The sequence below is a fragment of the Hylobates moloch genome, unplaced genomic scaffold (assembly GCF_009828535.3).
Source record: "Hylobates moloch isolate HMO894 unplaced genomic scaffold, HMol_V3 SCAFFOLD_14, whole genome shotgun sequence".
In the NCBI taxonomy this organism is placed as follows: Eukaryota; Metazoa; Chordata; class Mammalia; order Primates; family Hylobatidae; genus Hylobates; species Hylobates moloch.
The window spans coordinates 51,000,424-51,016,487 of NW_026652289.1; the positions used below are offsets into that span (position 1 = coordinate 51,000,424).

Below are 16,064 nucleotides of genomic sequence, written 5' to 3' on the forward strand. Positions count from 1 at the left end.
CATTGCATTTGGGATGAAATCCAAAGCCCTTACCCTGGCCCTCAGGGCCCCAGCCTCCCGCTGCAGCTTCATTTCCCACAGAATAAATTCCAATGCGACCGCTTCAGAAAGACCTTCCTTGCCGCTCTAGCTTGAGTAACCCCCCAGCCCCAGCCCAAGTCTTCTCTTTCACATTACCAGGTGTTATGATCATTATTGCATGTCACTCTTTAGAATTATCTTGTTTATGTATTTGCTTATTTATTTACTTATCCCCTGTCCGCATGAGAGTACCAAACTTGTCTGTGTTGTACCCCAGTGAATCCTAGCCCCTATAATATACCTAGCATATAGTAAGTGCCAAATAAGTATTTGATGATGAATGAAAAATAACACAGAAAACAAGAAGAAATAGCAGATGATGCCATTGTGGCTGTAGTAGCAGTTAATGATATGACAGTTTTGTGTGTGTGCGTGTGTGTGTGTGCACACGTGCACGTGGGTGTGTAAGCTGGGAATCACCTGCCCTTTTAATCACCTGGGCCTGAAGCCCTGCGTGCGTAGGAGACACACGTGTCCCTGTGGGCCATGTTCATGCACACTCATAAGCACACACACAGGCGTTTCGTGTTCAGTAGCAGTGTGACCTCTGGTGAAGTCTTTCACCTTTTGGGCCTCCGTTGCTCCACCTGTGGAATGGGGCTGGCTGGGGCTAGAGGTAGAGGCCTGGATACCAAGGCGTCCTGAGGTTCAGCACTTGCCGGCATCTGGAGCACTGTAGGCAGCAGGGGCCCCGGAGGCGGGAGGGAGCCAGGAGGTGTTTATTGAAGTTTACCTCTGCCCAGGGCTGCTCCCTGCTGCCCTCGGAGGTGAGGATCTCACCCAGGCAGGAGGGAGTGGTCTCAGGTCAGGAAATTGGCAGAAAAGCCTAGGGACATGAGTTTTGCTGCTGGGAGGTGTATTACATTCACAGTCGAGGTCTCTCGGATGCATCCGCAACTTCAATCTGATAAGTTTTAATTTTTGTTTGTGTGCTTGTTTTTTAAAAAACCTTTTCCTTGCTACATTTATTTTACTTCTTGAACTTTCTCCATTCAGTTGCCATACAAAAGATTTGCCGTGAAATTAAAAAGGAGAAAAACTCTCCATCCGTGTTTCTACTCCTCCATGGCAACAGCCACTCCCTCCCTGCCCCTTTGTCCTCTTCCTGTGATGACAGTACTAGACCTTGCAGAATATTTGGGAAGTAGAAGTGGCCCCAGGTTACCTAACCTCTCTGTGCCTCAGTTTCCTCGTCCAAACAATAGAGGTAATCATTGTTCCCTCACCCAGTTGTTGTGCAGGTTCCATGAGTTAACTTTTAATTTGTGAAGTGCTGAGGAAGGTTCCTGGCACTTAATAAGTACGATGTACATATGTGTTTACATAAGATGAGTAAGTAAGAAGGAAAGGGCAGCCATATTGCTGCCATCATGGCACAAAGGGCAGCTGTAGAAGTCTGTCTTTGGCATCAGAAATCAAGGGTTCAAGCCCCACTCTGCCCACACTCTCCATGGAGCCAGGAGCATGCATGTGGTTGCTTTCTCTGAGCACCTGCTCCTCCTGTAAAATGGGTCTGTAATCGGGACCCTGTGATGCCGTAGCGTGGGTGGGGGTGACAGATGGGAGTGGGCGTCGTACACCCTGCAACCCGACCCCGACCTGCACTCATTTTGTCAGTTTTCTACCTCGTTATTGTCACGAAAACATTACTCGGTGTCACTACCGGTCTCTGCGTTGATCATTTTTAATGGCTGTGTAATACTCTCTTGGCAGGGGTGCCGTGAATCACTCCGTCATCTCTGTTATGGAGTATTTAGGCAGCCTGCAGTGTCTTGCTGTTATAAATAACGGCTCTGTGCCCAAGAGGCTTCCCTTCTGAGTGACAGTTTTCCGGGACAATCTCAGGACATGCATTGGGGCTGCTTTGCTAGAGCGGCTGAGGGAGGGTCCAGTGGCAGTGACTGGAGGAGGTAGGTCCCTTCAAGGGTGGCCTGACACCCTTCCCCAGGGACATCCCTTCCCTAGGGATGGCAGCATGGGTATCAGGACAGCAAGACACTCTGCTGGCGATGGGCATGATGGGAAAACACGAGGCCGTGGTGGGAAGGGCAATGGGTGCTATGGAGGGTCAGGGCTGGGAGTTGGAGGAACTGTGTTTGCCTTTGCCACGCTCTCACTGTGTGACCTCAGGCAAATCCCTTCTCCTCTCTGGACCTCAGTTTTTCCCATGTACTGTGGCCAGGAGGCAGGCAAGGGTGGATCCAGAGCTGTGTTGTCCAGCGAGGTAGCCACTGGTTACATGTGGCTATTTAGACTTAAATGTAAATTAATTAAAATAAAACAAAATTAAAAGTCATTTTTTTTATCACACTATCCACATTGCAATATCCGCATATGACTGGTGGCTGCCATATTGGACAGTGCAGAGGCAGAACATTGTCATCGTGGTAGAAAGTTCTATGGAACAGTGCTGGTCTAGAGATGCTTCCAGGGATCTTCCTTTGGTCTCACCTTCACCAAGGTGTGGCCACCTTCTGCCCTACTTCCTGTACCCCTCAGGCCCCTTGTGAACCCTACTACTCACTCTTATTTCTCTTCCTTTCTAGGGCTCTTATAACCATGACCTGGCTACCTTGAGTCTGTGGGGCTACATAGCCTTCAGCCTGCATCTCCAGGGCTCTGACTCTATCCAGCTCCTGGACCAGCTCCCAAGTCTACTCCTGACCCCAGCCTGGGCCAAGGGGACTCCTCAAGCTTTGGGACCCCGCAGGACACAGCAGCAGTCAGGGTAGGTGACATCCCCCGTCTACCCATTCCCTGGCTCCTGGAGATATCCAAGCCTTCTTGATCCCCAGAACGAAAGGGATACCTTTCTGTATACTGTATCTATCATGGTCCCTTTGATTGTAAGTAGCAAACTACAAAAACTAAAACAAACCCTACTTCATTAAAATGAAGTTATCAGCTCTTGTAACCAAAGTGTTCAGTGGTAAGATGGGCTTCAGGCAGGGCTTGATCCAGTGAGTCAAACGGTGCAACCAGAACCTGGTTTTTGTCTGTATTCCTTCATTCCTCTCCTTGGTGATGGCTCCATGCTTAGTGGCATTTGGCATGACATGGTCAAAAGATGCCTGGCAGCAGTTTCTGTGGTAACATGCTTCTAGGTTTAGAACTAGGGTTGGGGGTGGAGACAAAATCTTCCCTGATAGAACAAATGAAAGTCCTCGAGTTGATCTCGATTCAGCTCATCCTGAACCTTTAACTGGGTCCACAGGACTTAGAAACACTGATGGGCTGGGGCTCAGTGTCTGTCCTTCCCCAACCATGTGACCAGGAATGAGGGGTGAGTGTTTCCCAAAGGAATCTTGGGATCCTGCTGACAGGAGAAAGGAGACCCCTCCCCAACTAGGGAAGGCAAATAACAAATAATCATTCTAGATGGTGTCTTAGATGGATGTGGACATGCTGTGTGTCCTTCAACAAATCTCTATGCCTCTCTGAGCTTCAGTTTTCTCACCTGATAATGAACCTCACCTGGCAGGGATGCTGCGAGAACTACCTGAGATGATGTACAGAAAGGACTGACATCTAGCAGTTTCTCAGTAAATCCTTGTTCCCTTCCCCTTCTTGCTCCCCCCTCCAGGAAGTTTGGGACATCGCTGGTTTGGTTTTTTTGTTTGTTTGTTTCTTTTGTTTGTACTTAGAAGGGTGTATTGTTGATCAGAATCCTTAGAGGCAGAGCCTGAGATGAAGATTTGTGTACATGAGCTGTATTGAGGGCAGGGCCTCAGGGAAAGGGAGGAAGAGAAGAAATTGGGGTAGGAATGATAGCGCAGGCAAAGATGGGCCTTGGGCTGGTCCAGGGGACCCTGGAACATAATTCACACACATAATTACCCTTCCCACCCCCCACAAGGAGGTCGGGCTTTTGGGCCCCTGTATCAATCAGTCATTGGCTGTGAGCCACCCATGGGAGGGCCTGGGTTGCCCAGGTAAGGTGGCCCCCGTTTGTGGAGGGCAGTTCTCTAGAAAAGGGGGAGCATTGAGCTGCAGCAGCCCACCCTCTGGGCAGCTGGGGGACAGGGTAGCACACCAGCCATAGAGGGTGTCTGGGCAGCCCACCCTTTAGCGCAGGGAGGCGGGACCTGTGTCCCAGCCTGGACAGTTCTGGACCTCCTGAGTGTGTTTTCTCCTCTGGTTTTTGCTCCTCCTGCCCCAGAGTGCCGGTGCCTTCTACCTTAGGGGGCTGGCAGCCAGCCTGGGGGCTGGTGATGGGATGGGACCTTGGCCCCTCCTTTGGAGAAGCCTCTTCCACACCCAGGCTCTGCACTTGCCCTCTGCCTCTGCTGCTTCTCCTCTAGTAATTCCTCTTCTCTCCTCTCAGCCTTCACCTGCAGTTCCCCCTGCCTGTTATGCCCTTCCTCACTCTCTTTTCAAGGCCCAATTCAGGTCTCTTCTTCTCCAGGAAGCCTCTGCTGACTGCTCCGGCTTGTGGTTTTCTGCGTTAGTCCATCTTCCAGCTCCACCCTTTCACAGATGAAAGACCAAGGCCCAGTGTGCATTGCCTCATTCATACTCTGCTGGTCACTGCATCCCAGCACCAAAGTGCATTGCTGTCTTTGTCTTGACTGCCAGGAAGCTCATATTCGGTTTACGGCCTATTTGATAAGTGCCCAGGATGCTGTGGCATGCAGTTGCTTAATAACCTTGTCTCTGGCTTCTTCTTTCTCATTTTTCCTTTGTCCTGATTTCTTCCTTTGTTTTTCAGCATGTGCTGCTTCTGTTGTTCTCAGCAGCCTCCAATTCTTTTGGAGGGAGGTGGGGTATAAATAACCAACAGTGGCGGGAAATGAAGCATTCAGTGCTGACTGCAGCCAAATGCTAGGCCCTTGCTTTCCTAGGGGCAGCTCGGGTGGGAGGGTTTCCCCCAGGCCCAGGGTTGAGCCTGTCCCCAGGGAACACTGAAACCTGCTGCGGTGGCCCCAGTACAGTGCCCACTCTGCCCTCCAAGGGTCAGGACTAGCATTGTTCTGCTGCCCGCCCTCTTCCCTCCCTCTCCCCATCTTATCAGAAGCTAATGAAAGAGGCTGGGAAACCCAGTCCTCTGGTAATTAAATTTACTTAACGGGTATTCAAGTGGAGTAATGAGAAGTTTAATGCAGTGATTAGATTTTTCTTTAATTAATTAAAATGAGAGCCATGTGTCTTGCCAGCAGACCAACTTGACCCTCTGCTTGAGAGTAGCAGAGACAGTGGGGGGCTTGGCTGGGCGGTTGGGAGGCTCGGGGGCAGGTGCCGCCTCCTGCCCTGGCCCTGCTGTCCTCAGAGGCAAGCCCAGCTCTGATGTCCATCCAGGCCAGTCTCTGAATTGGCCCTTGTTTCTGAGGTTTGTAAGTGAGTAGGCTTGGGTCAAACCTGGGTCACCCAGGGCCAGGGATCCAACAGCCCATGCCCTCGGAGAGCTGAAAACTGAACCAGGATGGAGGTTTCAGACAGGGCGTCAGCAAGTGTGGCTTAAAAGCAAGGAGCCACTGGGTTGAGCCTGTCCGCAAGGATAAACTGAAGCCTGATGGTGGTGGCCCCAGGACAGTGCCCACTCTGCCTTCCAAAGGTCAGGACTAGCATTGTTCTGCTTCCCTCTTTTGGGAAAAAGGGATTTCAGGCCATGTGACGGGAGGAGGTATTTTGGGTCGTGCATCTCAGTGCTGCCATGTGCCAGCCAACACCCTCACTTTCATGTTCAGCCAGACCTGGGTTTACCTCCACTGGCACTGGATCACCTGGGCAAATAGAATGGGGCAGTGGGTGGATAACCCACTTTTTCGCTTTGGCTTGGGAGTGCATCCACGCTAGAAGGCTGACTGTCCTCGCTGTGTTTTTGAAGGCTAGGTGGGGAGGCAAGGAAGAGCTTCCCTGCTTGAGCCACTTCTGCTAGGGCAGAGGGAATCGGAATCCCAGCATAGCTGCCTGGAGTGGAGCATAGGACCAGCCTAACCAGGAGAGAAGGCAGGCATAGTAGGGGCTCAGGAGACAGGCCCTGGCCCCTGGAGGGCAGGTTATGTTAATTGTCAAAGCCCTGGGTAAGGTGGTAGAGAGTCCTGGGCTTTTCACAGTGGGGGACAGAAAATGTCCCTCGTTAAGACCTGACCCCAGCCCCACACTAAACCCTGGTCCTGGACAGATTGAACCTTGATCCTGGTTCTACAATGAGCCCTGACCTTAGTTGCACACTGAGCCTTGATCCCAGCCTCACACTGAGCCCTGATCCTGAATCAACTGAACCTTGATCCTGGTCCTGCAATAAGCCCTGACCCCAGCCACACACAGAGCCTTGATTTGAGCCTCACACTGAGCCCTGATCCTGAACAGACTGAACCTTGATCCTGGTCCTACACTGAGCCCTGACCCCAGCCACACACTGAGCCTTGATCCTAGCCTCACACTGAGCCCTGATCCTGAACAGACTGAACCTTGATCCTGGTCCTACACCGAGCCCTGACCCTGGCCCCACACTGAGCTCAGCATTGTCGTGGATATGCCAATAGAAAAGCAGGTGCCAGGGTAGAAGGGGTAAGTGGCCCTGTTTGTCCATTCCCACTGCCAAGTCTGCTGTCTCTGGGCAAGGCTCCTGTGCCAGGCCCTGCTCTAGGCTCTGGAATTGCCTAGATGAATCAGCCATGATCCCTGCCCACAGGGCTAGTGGGGGCACAAGCAAACAGGTGATGAAAGCACCAAGTGAATAGAGCTGAGGTAGGGGAGACCCAGGGGACTGGCAGGGACATGGCTCTGCATTCAGAGTGTTCCTCTGGCAACAGGTGAGAGATGGAGGTGCTGGAGGCAGGGGCCAGTGAGGAGGCTGCGATGGGGTCCCCGAAGAGGCAAGGATGGTGCCCATGGGCAGTTTAGGGAGTCTAGGGTAAGTGTTCTCCCAGCATAACTGACTGTGACCCCCCAGACCACCTCAGCTCATGGTGAACCAAGGGACTTACCTGTGAGAGGGCTGATGATGACACCTTGCAAGGGAGGCACGTGTATCCATTCCATGGAAGAAGAAACAGAAGCACAGGCACTGCCTGATGCCCCTTGGCTCGAAGTAGCCAGGCTGGGCATGTTCCCGGGTCTTGCCTGCCCCCAGGCCTGCACGCTGGTATTGCTGGGGGTGAACTTGCAGTAGGAGCTGGGGGCTTCTTTATGACTCCTCCGCTCTCGCCTGGGTGAACATAGCCTGGGCATCGGCGGGAGCAGGGGAGCCAGTCAGGGGAGTCTGGGCCAGTCAGCCTGGCATCCAGGGCTGGGGCAGGGCTTCCAGCACAGTTGAGGTTCTCAGAGCAGGGGGAGTGGAGAGGGCCTCAGTTGGGCGGGGGACGGGGGACATCAGGCTGAGGCCTCCGACCACAGACTTAGGGCTTGGGACTAGCCCAGGAAGGAGGATCTTCTGCCTCCTTCACCTTCCCCTCCCCACTCCGGGTCCCACCCCTTGGATTTCCAGGCACTCACACCCATTGCCCTCCTGCCATGCTCCAGCTGCTTCCGAATAGCCGGGCTGGAGAAGCCACCCAGACAGCCGCCCACCACCCACCTGGGGAAGCCCAGGCCCCAGGAGGGTAGGGACCTGCTCAGGATCATGAGGCTCTGCCTCCTGCATTGCTTTAAGGGGAAGAGTCTGAAATCCCATTATCTTGAATTTACACTTTTACTTATTTATTTTTTAGAGATGGGGTCTCACTGTGTCACCCAGCCTGGAGAGCAGTGTTGCGATCATGGCTCACGGAAGCCTCACCCTCCTGGGCTCAAGTTATTCTCCCACTTCAGCCTCCCAAGTAACTGGGACTACAGGTGCACCACCATTCCTGGCTTTTTTTTTCTTTTAAGACAGGGTCTCATTATGTTGCCCAGGCTGGTCTCAAACTGCTGGCCTCAAGTCATCCTCCCGCCTCAGCCTCCCAAACTGTTGGGATTACAGGTGTGAGCCACTGCACCCTGCCTAAAGTTGTACTTTAAACAAGGATTCTATGTGTTTGAATACCTACTCTGGGACGGGAGGCCTTCAGGGGCATGCATGCGTACGAGCTCGCTGGTACACAGGCAGACATCCCCAGGGAGCACCATACCCACACATGTCCACTGCCTCCCTGGGTTCCAGGTGCCGTAAACCACTGTCTCAGTTAGTCCCCTCAGCAGTCTGCGAGGTTGGGTTATTCGTCCACAGGTGAGGGAGCCAAGGTCCTGGAAGCAGGCCACAGCCACACTGCTAACTGCAAAGGCGGAGCTGGCCTGACAAGCTCAGATCCTCAGATCCTCGGTCAAGCTGCCTCCTCCACAGATCACCCCTTCCTTGCTGGGCTGGAGGCACAGCTCCTCCTCGATCTTTCTCCAGAGGCCTCTAGCATACCCACCCACGCCAGCCCCTGCAGCTTCCCACCTTGCTCCAGCCACAGCCAATGACTCTTACCCCCACTCTCCACACCCACCCCCTCCAGGCCCTTGCTGGAGCTGCCTCTGGCTCCTGGAGCTTCCCTCCCCCAACTCTTATCTGCCCACACCCCCCATCCTTCTAGGCTGGGCCCAGGTGCCACTGCCTTCATGGAGACCCTGTGCCTACTCACCCAGTCAGAACCCAGAGCCCTCCCCGGGCACTGCCCCGAGCTTGTTGCCCAGCGCCTTGTAGGCTCTGGCCTCCCTGCGTCTGACTTGGCAGCTCCATGGAGGGCAGGGGAGTCTCTTTGCCCTAGCTTCCTGGGCCAGTTGCCCCCTGGGCCTGGCACACAGTAGGTGCATGGGAGGTCACTGGGGTCCTTGCCTGGGGAGAGACTGCAAACCCATCCCTTTCCTTGGCAGTCCTGGGTCAGCTGGCTGTTTTGGGGCTGGTCCCCACACCCAGCCCAGCCCCCCACCCAAGAGACCAACCCCGAGGGGCCTAATTTAGTCCTGGCTGGCTGGGGACGGGGGCTGGCTTCTGAACCCAGCAGACCCTGGTGTACCCTCCACCATGCCCAGCTTCTGCAGTGGTGGGGGAGCAGTTGCTGGGGAAGGCAAATCCCAGCTTTGAGCTCACAGGCCAGTCTTGGAGCCTGGCAGGTACAAGGACCAGGGGTTTTCAGCCCTGTGTGCTAAGCACTAGTAGAAGCCTGCATAAGACCCTCTGCTTAGGTCCACCTACCCCCTCTAATTACTGGCTGTGTGAGCTTGAGCAAGTCATGTAACCTCTCTGTACCTCAGTTTCCCCATCTGTTAAATGAGGTGATAATAAACCTATCTCAGAGGGTTGCTAGGATGATTCAATGAGTCAATATAACGCAAGGCACATTGCACAGCCCCCAGTGAACGATGTGCACTTCCTAAATGTCGACTGTCACCACTGTTACATGTTACAGGAGCAATGGGCCCATGAAGGCAGAGTGTGGGGGAGTGTTTGGGGAGAGTTTCCAGAAGGTGGTGACACCTGAGCAGTTACTTAAAAGGCAAGGCACAGAAGGCAGGAAAGGGCATTCCAGGAAGAGGGACCCATACAGGACAAAGGCCTAGAGGCAGCTTGGGGGACATTTAAGGGAGTTGGGAGCGTCTGGATTTAAGGTAAGGCTGGAAAAAGGGAGACCAGGGCTGGGGGTGCCCAGAGGCTGTGTCCTCAGGATCCTAGGGTGCCACGCCAGGGAGTTTGAACTTTGTCCTGCAGCCTGTTGAGGGGTTATAGGAGGAGGAATATTTTTTTTTTTACCATAGAAGCAATATTTGCTCAAGCAAAATTAAAAAACGGAAACAATATAGAAGTGTGTCCTGTAAAGTAGGAAAGTCCCCCTTTGCCTTTAAAGCCCACTCTGCCCATGTCCTGCTGCTGTTGGCCTGGTATGTTTCCTCCCAGAACATTTTCTGTGCTGTTGCAAACATATTTATCGTGTATTGCTAAAAAAGGAAACGGAATCATATTATGCTTATGACCCCACCAGTTCCATTTTTCACTTCCCAGTATATTGTGGGCATCAGTCAATGTCACGGCACCCAGATCTGCCGTGTTCTTTTTAATCGTTGCCTAATATTCCATTGTTCGTACAAAGCATAATTTATGTAACTAGTCCTGGGTTGATGGATATTTAGATTGTCTTCCATTTTTCACTCTTGCAAATAATGCTTCGGGGAACATCCTTATATATATCTTGCTGACACCCGCAAGCCTTTCTGCAGGATAGATTTCTAGATGCGAGTGGCCGGGGTGAAGGGTCTGCTTGCTCAGTTTTTATAGCAACCTTGCTCTTCCCAAGGTTGAGCCAGCTGATGCTGTCCCCTTGGTATCTGAGAGTGACCATTTCCCCATACCATCCTCCACATTGAACATTCTCAATCTTTCAGATATTTGCCGATCTAGAAAAATATCTCGCTGTGGTCTCCACGCTCACTCCGCTTCTCCCCAGTGAGGCTGAGTGACTTTTCGTGCAGTTTTTGCCCATGGGTGTTTCTTCCTCTGTGAATGGACTGTTCACGTCCTTTGCCCATTTTTCTTTTCTTTTTGCCTTTTTCTTATTGATATAAAAGAGCTTTTAGTGCATTAGGAATTTAAAAACTTTTGTCTGTCTTGTGTGTTGGAAATACTTTCCCTAGTCTGCTGTTTGTCTTTTTTAACTTTGTCTGTGGTATCTTTGGCCATAGAGAAGCTTTAGATCTTTATTTAGTCAAATCTGTCAGGCTGCTCCTCAGGGCTTCGGAGTTTCGCGTCTGGCCTGGCGAGGCTTCCTGGGCGGGTTTTAAGTGGAGCGGGGATGAGGTCATATTTGTGACTGGGAAAGGCCGTTCTGATTGCCACTGTGTGGATGGGGGTGGCTGGCGGACTGCAGGCAGGAGGATAGGAAACAGCTGAGACCTTTGTGCCCAGAAGGGGGTGGGGAGAATTGGGGAGAAGATGAGTTTGAGAAATATTCAGGAATTGGCTGACTGTGGTGATAGGATGCGAGGTGAAAGAGGGAAAGAGAGGACTCTGGAGTGATGCTTGGGTGTTTGGCTTGGGGGGGCTATGTGACTGATGCCACCACCACCCTTAGTTGGGGACAGGACTAGGGAGGGAAATGCATGCAGGTGCACATGAGTGGTCACCTTGGCAGGGACACATGTACATAGGAGCACATACATGCACACATATGTACATGCTTAGAAATTCTGGAGATTGGTGCCTCTGTACCGTGGCCCCATGGGTGTCTGGTTTTTGTGAAGTGCCTATTCTTTACCAAGTACTGTACGAGACACCACACACACACACACACTTTAATCTCTATTGCCATATGAGTGTGGCATTAGAGATAGGGAACCAGTCCCAAAAAGGGTAGGTAATTTGCTGAAGGTCACAGAGTTAGTAAGTGGCAGAAAGAGGAATTTTTCTCCATCTTAGATCTGACCACCCACAGACAGAATTTCTGCCAATGGCATCGAGGAGGAGCTTCCATTCATTTCCAACCTCATCACTGCGGTTTTATCAGGGACTCTTAGGGACGAGTGCTGGAGCCAGACTGCCTGGGTTTGAAACAACCCCATTCCTCTCAAGACATTTCATCTTTCTATGCTTCAGCTTCCCCATCCTGGAAACCAGGATGGTCAGGGTACCCGCCTCGAGGGCATGTGTGGGAAGCAGATGAGTTAGCAGAAGGAAAGCACTTAGCCCAGGGGGCTCATTGGGTGCGATTTATGGGGACCGTGATGATTATAACAACCACAGTGGCAATGGTGCTCACCCCTCACCTGGGTGTCTGCCACTTTCCCTCCTCCACTCCCCTCCCTTCCACCCTCCCTCCACCTGTCCCCTCATTCCTGTGCCAGCACTTCCTCCATTCCCATAGGCGCTGCCTTCACCATTTGCCTCTGAACCTTTGTCCTCTGTGTTCAGCCCCCTACACCCTTGGCAGACAGTGAACTAAAGCCCAATCAATCAGCAAAAACCATTCAAGGGCAAACGATTCATGTTGCATTCAGGGACTCCTCCCTCAAAGCGATTCTTGTCAGGCATTTTCCAAGAGCCTGTGCATTCATCCCAACATTGCCTGGGCCTCTGTGAATTAGACCATTAAGTCGAAACCTACAACCCCTTCCTCCCTGAGTGAGATGCTCAGGTGAACTTTGGAGCTGAGGGTCTGAGCTGACCCCAGCCTAGCCAACTCCACTCTAGCCAGGAGCCATCCTTGCATCCCTGACCAGTTCCTTATCTCAAGCCTATTCGAGCAAATGCTACGGCCATGATGGTGGATGCAAAAGGTGTTCAAGCAGGGTGAAAACCTCAGCCTGCACCCAATTAAACAGGTCTCATTTACAAAGAAAAAAAAAACCCACAGAAATGACCGAGTGTACCATTTTGAATTTCTCATCATCAAAATTAACTCCCAAGTAGATAGATGCTCAAAACAAAGAATGGAGCAGAGACTGCTGGTTTCCTGGTATGACTTTGTTTTCAGTTGAGCTGGATCAGTCACACCTGTTGATTCTTGGTGGGTGGATTCCACTGCAGCCAAGTCTTACTTATTGGGGAAAGTGAGAAGTCGCAGGGGCATTTATCAACGGGAAGGGCTTTCCCTTGGGTCGCCCGCTAGTGCCCCTGTTATCTTAAGGGGTAGCCTCTTCTCCTTGTTCCTTGTGTTGTCCCATAGGAACACACAACATTTAAGGTGATAATTGCCAAAGTAAAACACCAGTAAGTTCAAAATATAAACCGGCAATTAAGGTGATAATTGCCAAAGTAAAACACCAGTAAGTTCAAAATATAAACCGGCAATTAAGCTTGCAGCTCCAAGGCCCTGTGGGAGTTATCCTTATCCCCCTGAGTTGTGGACAGATGAGTGGAGGGTCCCAGAGCCTTTCTGGGAGCTGGTCCTGGACCCAAGTCAAGGATAAAGCTCTGAAGATGCCCCAGCCTTTGCTCTAAAGTCAAGTTCAGGCCCTCGAATGTAGGCGTAGGCCCCAACTCTCATGGAGATGCCACTACCTGCCTCAGCTCACACCTCCCTTCTGCATGTGGGGAAGGTCCTGCTGGTGGAGCCCATTGCAGGGCCTGGAAGCTCCCCCTTTTCCTCGTGGATAGGGAACTCTTGAACTTGGGAACTGAGATTATTCTGCCTCCACTGAAATTTTAGTTACTTAGAAACTCCCAAATGGGGCTTAGTTCTCTCACTCAGAAAGTCACCCAAACATGTTCTAACAGCAAATGCAGCAAGGTGACCTGCCCACAAAGGGGCAGTGGGGATGTTGTAGGATAGGCCAGGTTGTGCTGCACTAACCGGTACTCTCTGAACTCTCAGTGATTTCTTGCAACAAAGGATCTCTTCCTTGCTCCGTTTACCACGTGAACTCACATTCCATGCCCGGTGTGGGATGTGGACAGGGTAGTGGAACTCTGCTCCACACAACAACTCAGGGACCTAGGCTGCCAGGAGCTCCATCATCTTGTAGCCCCTCCAGAACACGTGGCCTCCAGTCACCATGGCAGAGAAGAGACAATGACGAGGTTACGCACGGGCTCTGAAATGCTTTGGCTCAGCAATGACACGTATTGCTTTTGTTCACAGCCCATTGGGCAGAACTTCTCATACGGCCCAACTAACTCTAAAGGGGCTGAGGAAATGCCAAGGAAATGTGCTGACATTCAGTGAGCAATAAAATTCTCTGGTACAAAGGCTGTTGTGGGACCATTTTCAGAGGCAGGTTTCAGAAGAGCCAAGGCTGTGACTCCTGTTTATTCTCTCCACCTGGGGCATATCGAGTGGTTGCTATGGGCTGTGTAATACCCTGATCACATCTACACTGTCCGGAAGGCGAGGAAGAGGATGGATTCTAGTGGGAAGCTAATCAGGGAGCTTCCAGATACAGAGTTTACAAGGACAATGGATCCCTCCACGGGTGTTGCATTTAGGGCTTGGCCAAGGACCTAGTCAGGTGTTCTGACTCCGACACGTGGGATCAAGGACTGGCTCAGCCCCTTATTAACTGTGTGACCTTGGGCTAGTTGCCTCTCTCTACCTCAGTTTTCTCTTCTGTAAAATGGGAGTATTGATAGCATCTCTGTCTTTTGGGGCGGTTGTGAGGACTAAGTGAGTTACTATGAGTAAAGCACTCAGAATGGTGCTAGGCAAATGCTAAGGGCTCTATAAATGTTAGCTATCACCACCTCCACCAGCGTCATCACCACCATCATCGTCATCATCATTATCCAGTACCAGATGCTATTCTAGGTATTGGGGGAATAAATACCAAGGTCTCTGCTTTCACACGTGATAGAAGAGATGGAAAATAAATAGGTAAATAATTTAAATAATTAAATTAAGATGTTAATCTCCAATAGTGATGGCACTAAAAAAATAAATCAGATAGATGCTCATCATTATTAGTAATTAAGGAAATGCAAATTAAAACCACAATGCAGGCCGAGCGCGATGGCTCACACCCGTAATCCCAGCACTTTTGGAGGCCGACGCGGGTGGATCACCTGAGGTGAGGAGTTTGAGACCAGCCCGGCCAACATGGTGAAACCCCATCTCTACTAAAAATACAAAAATTAGCTGGGTGTGGTGGTGCGCACCTGTAATCCCAGCTACTCAGGAATCTGAGGCAGGATAATCACTTCCCCACCAGGGAAGTGGAAGTTGCATTGAGCCGAGATGGCGCCACTGCACTCCAGCCGGGGTGACAGAGCAAGACTCCATCTTAAAGAAAAACAAAAACAAAAACCAAAAAAACCCACAATGCAATACCACTACATATCATTACACTGACTTTGAAAATGGCTAATACCAAGTGTTGGCAAGGGTACAGAGCCACTGGAACTCTCCTAGGTTGCTAGTGGGAATGCAAAATGGTATAGCCAACTTGGAAAATAGTTTGGCAGTTTCTTATAAAGTTAAAAATAGGCTTACCACACAACTCAGCAATCCTACTGTTAGGTGCTTAACCAAGAGAAATAAAAACTTACATTCACACAAAAACCTGTATGTGAATATTTATAGTGGCTTTATTCATAATCTCCAAAAACTGGAAACAACACAAATGCCCTTCAGCTGCTGAATGGATAAACAACGGAGTACTACGCAGCAACAAAAAAGAAAGACATTCTGATTCAAGAGGCAACACAGATATTAATAAATCTGAAATGCATTATGCTGGGTGAACGAAACCAGACTCAGAGGGCTACATGTAGATGACTCCATTTGTATGACACTGGAAAACGCAAAACGACAGGAATAGAAAACAGATCAGTGGTTGCCAGGGGTAGGGGCTGGGAGGAGTTGACTACAAAGAGACAGCATGCAGGGATTTGGGGGTGAAAGGATTGTTCTGTACCTGGATGGCCATAGTGGTTATACAGCCACACGCAGTTGTCAAAACTCATAGACTGCTCTCTAGAGAGGGTCAGTTTTACTGTGGGGTAATTATACCTCAATAAACCTGATGGAAAAGTTTGCTGTGGGACGATTGAAACAAGGAAAACCAAATAACAAGTCAGTCTGTCAGGGCAGTGAGACATGGTGAGGATGGCTTCCTCAGGGGTGACCTATGGAGGACATTGGAGACCGTGAGAAGGAGGTGGTCACAGAGCTTTCTGAGGAGGTGGCAGGTGGCCGTGTGGTCTGGAGGGGAGGTGAGGGTGGCCCACAGGTCAGGGCTGGGTTGGGCAGTGCCCTGTGGGCCAGGTTAAAGGGCTTCACTCTCCTCTGGGCGTGATGGGTGCCACTGAGGGCGTAGGCAGAGGGTGATTGAAGCACAGGTGTGGGCAGGATGGTCTGGGAGGAGGGAGGAAGGGAGACAGCACCTGTGGCCATGTCTAGGATGAGTGACAGAAGTGTAGTGAAGAATGAGGAAGGGTGGATCGGGGTGTCACAGAGTATTCCCAAGGGGGGTCAGCTGCCAGAGACCACAGGCTGAGGTGGGAGAGCTGGGGGTACTGATGGGGTCCTTGGGGACCTTGCTGGGGATCTTGAGGGGTGCTGGGGCTGAGGACATGTAGGTGAAGCTTCCAGGAGGCAGGGGACACATTTGTTGGTAGCAATGGGAGTCTCAGAGAGAATGGGGTGGGGTTGTCC

The 16,064-nt window shown here is 51.2% G+C and overlaps 1 protein-coding gene across 5 annotated transcripts in view; it reads left to right on the forward strand.

Moving 5' to 3' along the window:
• The window catches only part of LINGO1 (leucine rich repeat and Ig domain containing 1), a 207,583-nt gene that overhangs the window by 127,045 nt on the left and 64,474 nt on the right, over positions 1-16,064 (forward strand). For all 5 annotated transcript variants that reach the window (XM_032174744.2, XM_032174743.2, XM_032174745.2 and 2 more), the window contains one exon: positions 2,628-2,809. The gene's annotated coding sequence lies outside the window, so the exon portion shown is untranslated. The remainder of the gene's footprint in view (positions 1-2,627; positions 2,810-16,064) is intronic.